Here is a 10,211-nt window from a genome sequence, read left to right as displayed (position 1 = left end):
CTGTAAACCCTAGTAGCTAGTCTAGTATAAATAGGATAGTTTACTATTGTATTAGACATCTTTGGTCTCAGTTTTATTTTAGTATTCATCTTACGAGACTATTGATCACGTTTTGGGGGCTGGCCATTCGGCCATGCCTGGACTTTCATCACTTATGTATTTTCAACGGTGGAGTTTCTACACACCATAGATTAAGGGTGTGGAGCTCTGCTATACCTCAAGTTTTAATGCAATTACTACTATCTTCTATCCAATTCGATTTATTCCTATTCTAAGATATTCATTGCACTTCAACTTGATGAATGTGATGATCTGTGACACTCATCATCATTCTCACCTATGAACGCGCGTGACTGACAACCACTTCCGTTCTACCTTAGGCCGAGTGCATATCTCTTGGATTCCTTGATCAGAATCTTTGTGGTATAAGCTAGAATTGATGGCAACATTCATGGGAATCCGAAAAGTCTAACCTTGTCTGTTGTATTCCGAGTAGGATTACGGGAATGAATGACTGTGATGAGCTTCAAACTCCTGAAGGCTGGGCATTAGTGACAGACGCAAAAGAATCACTGGATTCTATTCCAACCTAATTGAGAACCGACAGATGATTAGCCATACTGTGACAGAGCATTTGGACCATTTTCACTGAGAGGATGGGATGTAGCCATTGACAACAGTGATGCCCTATATACAGCTTGCCATAGAAAGGAGTGATGAAAAACTAGAAGGAAGAAGTAGGAAAGCAGAGATTCAAAAGGAACACAACATCTCCATACACCTATCTGAAATTCCCACCATTGAATTACATGAGTAACTTTATCTTTATTTTCTGTTTATTTTATTATCTTTATCTAAACCAATAATCTCTTAATCCAGTTAAATCCGCCTGACTGGATTTACAAGATGACCATAGCTTGCTTCATACCAACAATCTTTGTGGGATCGACCCTTACTCACGTAAGGTATTACTTGGACGACCCAGTACACTTGCTGGTTAGTTGTGCAGAGTTGTGACAAAGTGTGATTTATGTTTGAGAGCACCAAGTCTTTGGAGCCATTGTTGATGATCACAATTTCGTCCACCACACTCTCTCTTGGGATTTTCTTCTGTATTACTTGGGAGAGGGCTAGGAGGAGTTTCAGTAACCTTTTTACTCAGCTGACCCACTTATGCCTCCAAATTTCTAATGGAGGATATTGTTTCATTCATGAAACTTAGTGTGGTCTTAGATAGATCAGAGACTATGGTTGCTAAGCCAAAATGACTCTGTTCAAAGTTCTCTGTCTGTTGTTGAGAAGATGATGGGAAAGGTTTGCTATTGCCAAACCTGTTTCTCCCACCATTATTGTTATTGAAGCCTTGTTGAGACTTCTGTTGATCCTTTCGTGAGAAATTTGGGTGATTCCTCCATGAAGAATTATAGGTGTTTCCATAGGGTTCTCCCATGTAATTCACCTCTTTCATTGCAGGATTCTCAGGGTCATAAGCTTCTCTTTCAGAGGAGGCTTCTTTAGCGCTGCCAGATGCAGCTTGCAATCCAGTCAGATTTTGAGAAATTATATTGACTTGCTGAGTCAATATTTTGTTCTGAGCCAATATGGCATTCAGAGTATCAATCTCAAGAACTCCTTTCTTCTGAGTTGTCCCATTGTTCATGGGATTTCTTTCAGAAGTATACATGAACTGGTTATTTGCAACCATTTCAATGAGTTTCTGGGCATCTGCAGGCATTTTCTTCAGATGAATAGATCCACCTACAGAATGGTCCAATGACATCTTGGATAACTCAGACAGACCATCATAGAAGATACCTATGATGCTCCATTCTGAAAGCATGTCAAAATGACACCTTCTAATCAATTGCTTGTATCTTTCCCAAACTTCATAGAGGGATTCACCTTCCTTCTGTTTGAAGGTTTGAACTTTCACTCTAAGCTTAATCATCTTTTGAGGTAGAAAGAATTTAGCTAAGAAGGCATTGACCAACTTTTCCAAAGAGTTCAGGCTGTCTCTAGGTTGTGAGTTCAACCATATACTAGCTATGTCTCTTACAGCAAAAGGGAAAAGCATAAGTCTGTAGACCTCAGGATCAACTCCATTGGTCTTAACAGTGTCACAGATTTGCAAAAATTTAGCCAAGAACTGATGAGGATCTTCCAATGGAAGTCCATGAATAATTGAGGCTTAAGCTCATAGTTGTTTGCTCCAATGGCAGGAATTGAGAAGCTTCTCCCATAGAAGTCGGGAGTAGGTGCAGTAAAGTCACCAAGCACCTTCCTTGCATTGTTGGCATTGTTGTTATTTTCGGCTGCCACGTCTTCTTCTTTCTCAAAAATTTCTGTCAGGTCCTCTCTAGAGAGTTGTGCTTTAGCTTCTCTTAACTTCCTCTTCAAAGTCCTTTCAGGTTCAGGATCAGCTTCAACAAGAATGGCTTTATCTTTGTTCCTACTCATATGAAAGAGAAGAAAACAAAGAAAGTATGGAATCCTCTATGTCACAGTATAGAGATTCCTTGATGTGTCAAAGAAAAAGAAGAATAGAACGATGAGGTAGAGAGAGGAATTCGAACTTATAGAGAGGGAGGGGTGATGTTGCGGAATTTGGTGAATTAAAAATTATGAAAATGTGTACGTTGCAAGTATAGTTCTTAACTCACCGGAAATCCACTTATCAATTTAGAAATATGTCACAGAAATTTAAATTTTAAATACTGGGAGTATGAATCCCAGGTCGTCTCCCAACGAGTTGCAGAAAGGTGTGCTGTTTTATTAATCAGATGTTTTCAAAAAGGTTTGAGTTGAATGACAGGAAATTAAATTGATGAATTTGAACAATGTAAATAAAAGCCTTGACTGGGAGTTGATTAGTTGGAGTCCCTATTATAGTTGGAATGCTCTCAAGATTAAATGATAATTAAAAGTTATTCTATTTGGTTATCCTTTACTAGGCAAAGGAAAGTCAAACAAGTTGGAATACTACGTCTGTTCACAAGTTGCAACCCACTTAATTAAAAGGGATTGATGTTAGTGACTAGAAGGCAATCCAACAGTAAACCCAATTACAGTATTTCTCTTAAGCCTTCCAACTCAATTGGTTCTTTTCAATCAACTCCCTAACAAGTTAGGGAACTACTCGCTCATTGTAAATAATAAATCCATAACATATGAAAGGGAATCAAAAGAAGACATGATTATTGGAAAGAAAAATGGATTAGAATGAAAGAAATAGTTCTTGTATTAAATAATCATAAAAGTATTCCAATGACAAAATTGAACAAGGCAAGGAACATGGAAGAAATAAACCAAGTTAAGAGAACGAACTAGAATGACGAAGTCTTGATGAGGAAATAACTCTTCTCAATATCCCAATGCCGAAGTAGTAGAAAAATAATATCCTAAAAGTATCAATTGTGTAGAGAGAAAACCTAGAGGAGGAGTAAAACTAAATCTGAAAAACTTAAAACTGTGTAGAATGAATGTTCTTTTTCGTTTTTGCATGTTCTCTGGCTCTAGTTTGCTGTTCTGGGCCGAGAACTGGGTCAAAACAGGGCCCAAAATTGCCCTCAGCAAAATCTGCAGATTATCCAGATCGCGCATGTCACGCAGTCGCGTCGTCCATGCGGACGCGTCATTCGCGTTTTTCCGTGCCACGCGTTCGCGTCGTCCACGCCTCCGCGTCACTTGTGCTTTTCCTTTCCGCGCGATCGCGTGAGCCATGCGGCTGCGTCACTGTAATTTCTCCTCTTCCACGCGAACGCGTGAGCCATGCGGCCGCGTCACTTCTCGCTGGTTGTCTCCTCAATTTCTTGTGTTCCTTCCATTTTTGCTAGCTTCCCTTCCAATATCCAACTCATCCATGCCCTATAAAGCCTGAAACACTTAACACACAGATCACGGCATCGAATGGGATAAAGGAGAACTAAAATGCATAATAAAAAAGTCTTTAGGAAGTAGTTTTCAATCATGTAATAAATCCAGGAAGGAAATATAAATGCATGCTAAATTAATGAATAAGTGGGTAAGGATCATGATAAAACCACATAATTATACACAATATAAACCATAAAATAGTGGTTTATCAACCTCCCCACACTTAAATATTAACATGTCCTCATGCTTAATTGAAGGAGATAAGATAAATAAGTATGAACATGTAAAAACTCATGCAATGCAATGCAACCTATATATATGAATGCAACTATATGATTCTTGCTCACTTGATTAAAAGTAAATAAGCTCTTCAAACAATTACAAATCAAATTCCACTAATTCTATCATTATACAGTAAGACAGATAAAAGTGCAAGAAGATAGCTCATGAAAGCAGGGAACATGGAAATTCAAGCATTGAACCCTCACTGATGATGTATGTACGCTCTAATCTCTCTAGTGTATAGGGTGATCACTCTATCCCTCTCTAATTATGCTTTCTAACTTTTGTTTTTCTCCCAACCAATCAACAATAGTTAATATGCCAATGCAAACATCATGAGGTCTTTTTAAGGTTGTAATGGGGCCAAGGTACATAGAGTTGTGATTCTTATAGCCTCACATGAGTAGGTACCCAAATTCCCATTATCTTATCATGACACATTCCCTTAATAATTTTTGTTCCCACAAATTCCCATACTTAACTAGCATACACAATTCTATTTTAAGCTAACCAAAGATTCAATTTGGGATATACAATTATTTTTTCCGCTTAAGGCTAGTAATGTGGTAGAATACAGAACAAATGGGATTTTAAGGCTCAAAGTGGTTGACAAAGGTAATTAAAAAGGGTAGGCTTAATTTGGATAAGTGAGTTTAAACAAATAATGGCCTCAGTCACATGCAAGCATATAAACATAATAACTATTGGACATATAGGATGAGACAAAATATAGATTACAATCATAGAGAAGTAAACACACAATAATAAAATACTTATGGTTAAATAATGTAACTATGCATAAAGGCTCAAACTTTTCACAGGTTGTGTGTTCTTTTGCTCAAAAATCATGTTCCAAATACAACTTCAAGCAGATTTATCCTAAAAGTTAGGATCAGAATTAGTGAAATTTTGTTCTAAAGATATTTTTTAGAAGAAACTTATTGTCTTTTCAATCAAGTAGAACATGCATGCAACTAATCTATTCTAAGAAAAAGAAAATCTAACTAAAATATCCTAATTTATTGGTGCTAGGGAAGAGAATTTACCTCTGGAAGTCAGGTACTGACCGACCTCCCCACACTTAAGGCTTTGCACCGTCTTCGGTGCCATCTGTCAGGACCAATGGTGGGCTGGTGGCAGTGTCTCCACAGTCGGGGTCGTTCTGGCTCCCTGTGCTGGTGAAGGATGTGGAGTCCAAGGTGTCTGAGTCTCGGCAATCTCCTCGAAGCAGCTCCCTGAGGTGTTTGAATCGGCGTTGGTTGCGACGCTCACGGAGCTTTGCTTTATTTTCATGTTGGTCCAACCGCTTCAGTATCTGATGTAGCAGTTGACTGGTAGATGGTGGAGGAGCTGCAGCATTCTCTGTGGATTGGCTGGTAGTGGCAAGCGGCGGCCTGAGATATTTCCCGTTAGGAACATATTGATCATCCCGTGGAAGAATGGCTTTGGTGTCCCCAGCTCTGTAGGATACTCCGGCTGCTGAGATGAGATCAGAGACCAATGTGGGAAAAGGTAGGTTGCCTGCGATCTGCACATGTTCCATAGCATTTCGGATATGTCACGGTAAATTGAGAGGCTGGTCTGTGAGGATGCACCATAGTAGAACGGCCATGTCTGCGGTGAAGGAGGACTCATGAGTACTCGGGAAGACGTAATGGGACATGATCTGTGCCCATACGTGAGCCTCTAAGGTAAGGGCGGAAGCCGAGATTCCCTTAGGATGGGAACGATGGTATCCGAAGATCCATTTGCTGCCAGGGCGAGCAATAACTCTGAGAACAGCGTCCCAGTCAAAAGTGTATGCCTGGCGCTTGGTTGTGGCTTTTTGAAAAGCGTCCAATCCTTCTGGAGCAGGTGGGAGATCTAAAGCCTGCTGTATGGCTTCTTCTGTAATGGGGACTTGCTTCTGGCATAAATAGATGGACTGCAGAGTCGGCAGGTGGAAGTTGGAGTAGAACTCAACAACCCAAGAAAGATTAACCTGTCGTGGCTGTCTCAGTAGAAATTCCCAATGTCTATGTGCAATTTGTGGCTCAACAAATTCAGCGATATGAGGCGGAAGGATAAGAAGGTATTCGTTGTTGTAATTTCGAGCTGCCAGAATAGGAAACATCTGCTCACAGTAGCGATTTGGGAATCGTGCAGTGTCCTTGGCTGGGAAGGCTTGTTCCTTTTCATCAACCTTGATAATCCTTTTAATTCTCTTTGTTGAGGGCTTGACTGCAGTTGAAGAAGGTTCTGCCACTAATGCTCTCTTCGTCCCTTTCCTTGCTGTGGGTTTAAGGGTAGCCTTCTCTTTGCCTTTCTTGGTGGCCATTCTAAAAAAGGGAAGAGAAAGTAAGTCAGATCCAAAGAAACAAAGCAAGGAAAGAGATGGAGTGGGTAATAAACAGTGCACGGTGAAGATGAATGAAATAAACACATGGTCTAGACAACATGTGAAAAGATCAAGAAAGGAAATAGGATAGGTGCACATAAAGGGAAGTAGATGCAAGATGATTATTGGCATGCCGGCAAGGGCATGAGTAGCATAGATCAAGCATCACTTCGTAACAAATTAACAATTTGTATTGGCAATTAAATTGGATTAATAAAATAGTAAAGGGATTTAGTGAAAAACATGCATGGAATAGTAGAATATGATAATGTAGAAAAGTGCATGATGCCATATGGGCCTTTTCACAAACACATAGCATGCATGATAAATAAGGCATAGAAAGTATTAAAGTAAACATGCGAGCAATCCCTTTTTTGAGAATAAGATATAAGTGCCAAACAAATTACAATAATCCACAAGCAAATAATGAGGAATGATGGCTCAAATAAATATGCTAGCACCATGTAAAAAGGAAATAAGAAGAAATAAAATAATGATAAAGAAAAGAAAAAGAAAAGAAAAGAAAATAACATCTAAAATAAGAATAATGATAAAAAAAATGGAAGAAGGAGGGAAGAAAAGAAAACCTTGTTAATGGAGGTGAGAGAGAGATGGAGTGAGGGGTGGGGTAGAAAGGAGAAGGGAGAAGGGGGAGATAAGGAGGGAAAAGAAAAATTAGGATTTGGAGGAGAGAAAGATAAGATAATTTGGCAGTTTTGGTGGAGCTGTGCGGCGCAAGCGACGCAGCCGCGTGGAGCACGCGTTCGCGTGATTGCGCTGTAAGGTAGGTGACGCGGTCGCATCAGTCACGCGGTCGCGTGACTCATATTGTGCTTCTGGCGCGAGTACAGCCTCGCGGCTGCACAACTCTCTGTTCAAATTGATAAATTTGCCAAAATTGGGGTGACGCGATCGCATGGGGCATGCGATCGCGTGAGTGGGCTTTTTAGAGGAATGTGACGCGGTCGCGTGGGTCACGCGGCCGCGTGGGTAGAATTGTGCGTTCAGCATCATTCCAGCACCACTCCAGCACAATAATTGGTTGTGCATCCTTTTACGTCGAAATCTAGGGCACGCGGTCGCATGGGGTATGCGATCGCGTGGAAGGCCAGGAATCCCATGTGACGCGGTTGTGTGGGATGATTTGTGCCACTGGCACGCCTCCAGCCACCCTCCGGCATGACTCTCTGTACGCTTTTGATTTTCTCACCTCTTCCTGCGACACGGACGCGTCGCTAATGCGGTCGCGTCGCACAGCTCTCTCTGTTTTTTTTATTATTATAAAAAGTGCGAATGCAGATGCATGAAGGCGCTAATAAAAGGAAGAGTTATTGACTAGGAAAAACTAAAGATAAAAAGAAAAGAACGATCATACCATGGTGGGTTGTCTCCCACCTAGCACTTTGCTTTAACGTCCGTAAGTTGGACGCTCTAGTAGCTCAATCTTCTGGCCTGTGGGGATCTTCCAAGAGGAAGATCTCAAGCTTCTTATTTTTCTGCAGCTTTTTTCCATGGTACAGCTTCAGACGTTGTCCATTAACTTTAATAAGTTCAGAGCGTGAAGGGTGGCTTAGGTGATAAACTCCGTATGGCTCGGCCTTCTCTACTCTGTATGGACCTTCCCATTTCGATCTCAACTTGCCTGGCCAGAGTCTTAGTCGAGACTTGTAAAGGAGGACTAAATCCCCAGGTTGGAACTTTTTCCTCCTAATGTGCTGATCATGTACAGCCTTCATCTTTTCCTTGTATATTCTTGAGTTCTCATAAGCTTCTAGACGAAGGCTCTCCAGTTCTTGCAGTTGCAACTTCCTTTCAGCTCCAGCTTGCTCAATTCCCATGTTGCACTCCTTGACTGCCCAAAAGGCTCTGTGCTCTACTTCAACTGGGAGACGACAAGCTTTTCCATAAACTAAGCGGAAAGGGGTCATTCCAATGGGTGTTTTGTATGCTGTCCTGTATGCCCATAGTGCATCTTGTAGTCTGGTGCTCCAGTCTTTTCCGTGAGGTTTGACTATCTTCTGTAAGATACGCTTTATCTTTCTGTTCGACACCTCGGCTTGTCCATTGGTCTGAGGATGGTATGCTATTGCGACCTTATGAATTATCCTATGCTTCTTCATCAATCCTGTTAGTCTCCTGTTATAGAAATGGGTGCCTTGATCGCTCACGATTGCTCGTGGTGATCCAAAGCGGCAAATAATATGGTTTCTCACAAAGGAAACAACAGTGTTAGCATCATCAGTGCGGGTGGGAATTGCTTCCACCCACTTGGAAACATAATCCACAGCTAATAATATATAAAATTGACCATTAGAATTTGGGAACGGAGCCATGAAGCCAATGCCCCAAACATCAAAAATTTCACAAAAAAGCATAAATTGTTGGGGCATCTCCTCCCTCCTGGATATATTACCAAATTTTTGGAATGGAAGACAAGATCTACAAAACTCAGCGGCATCTCGAAAAAGAGTAGAGCACCAGAATCCACAGTCTAAGATCTTTCTAACCCTTCTTTGAGGGCCAAAATGTCCTCCACTCTCAGATGAGTGACAGGCCTCCAAAATGGACTGGAATTCTGATTGAGGTACACAACGTCTAATTACCTGATCAGCACCACATCTCCACAAATATGGGTCATTCCATATATAATATTTAGACTCGCTTTTCAGCTTGTCCCTTTGATGCTTAGAAAAATATGGGGGAAATGTGCGGCTAACTAGATAATTAGCTACAGGTGCATACCAAGGTACTACCTTAGATACTGCTTGCAGGTTATTGATGAGCGGATAATTTATACGCTTTTTGGCATTGTTTTTAGTATGTTTTTAATATGTTTTAGTTAGTTTTTAGTATATTTCTATTAGTTTTTAGTTAAAATTCACTTTTTTGGACTTTACTATGAGTTTGTGTGTTTTTCTGTGATTTCAGGTATTTTTTGGCTGAAATTGAGGGACCTGAGCAAAAATCTGATTCAGAGGCTGAAAAGGACTGCAGATGCTGTTGGATTCTGACCTCCCTACACTCGAAGTGGATTTTCTGGAGCTACAGAAACCCAATTAGCGCGCTCTCAACGGCGTTGGAAAGTAGACATCCTGGGCTTTCCAGCAATATATAATAGTCCATACTTTGCCTGAGATTTGATGGCCCAAACCGGCGTTCCAAATAAGCTCAAAACTGCCCAGCGTTAAACGCCGGAACTGGCACAAGAATGGGAGTTAAACGCCCAAACTGGCACAAAAGCTGGCGTTTAACTCCAAGAAGAGTCTCTACACGAAAATGCTTTAATGCTCAGTCCAAGCACACACCAAGTGGGCCCGGAAGTGGATTTTTATGTAATTTACTCATCTTTGTAAACCCTAGGCTACTAGTTCTCTATAAGTAGGACCTTTTGCTATTGTATTTTCATCGGGGTTCTTCTGGTTCCCTCTCTGGGGCCGAAGCCAATGATCACTTTTGTTCTTATTTATTTTCAATGGTGGAGTTTCTACACACCATAGATTAAGGTGTGGAGCTCTGCTGTACCTCGAGTATTAATGCAATTACTATTGTTCTTCTATTCAATTCTACTTATTCTTGTTCTAAGATATCACTTGTTCTTCAACTTGATGAATGTGATGATCTGTGACACTCATCATCATTCTCACCCATGAACAAAGTGACTGACAACCACTCTTGTTCT

The sequence above is a fragment of the Arachis duranensis genome, chromosome 2 (genome assembly GCF_000817695.3).
Source record: "Arachis duranensis cultivar V14167 chromosome 2, aradu.V14167.gnm2.J7QH, whole genome shotgun sequence".
Classification (NCBI taxonomy): domain Eukaryota; kingdom Viridiplantae; phylum Streptophyta; class Magnoliopsida; order Fabales; family Fabaceae; genus Arachis; species Arachis duranensis.
Note: the sequence above shows the minus strand (reverse complement) of the source record.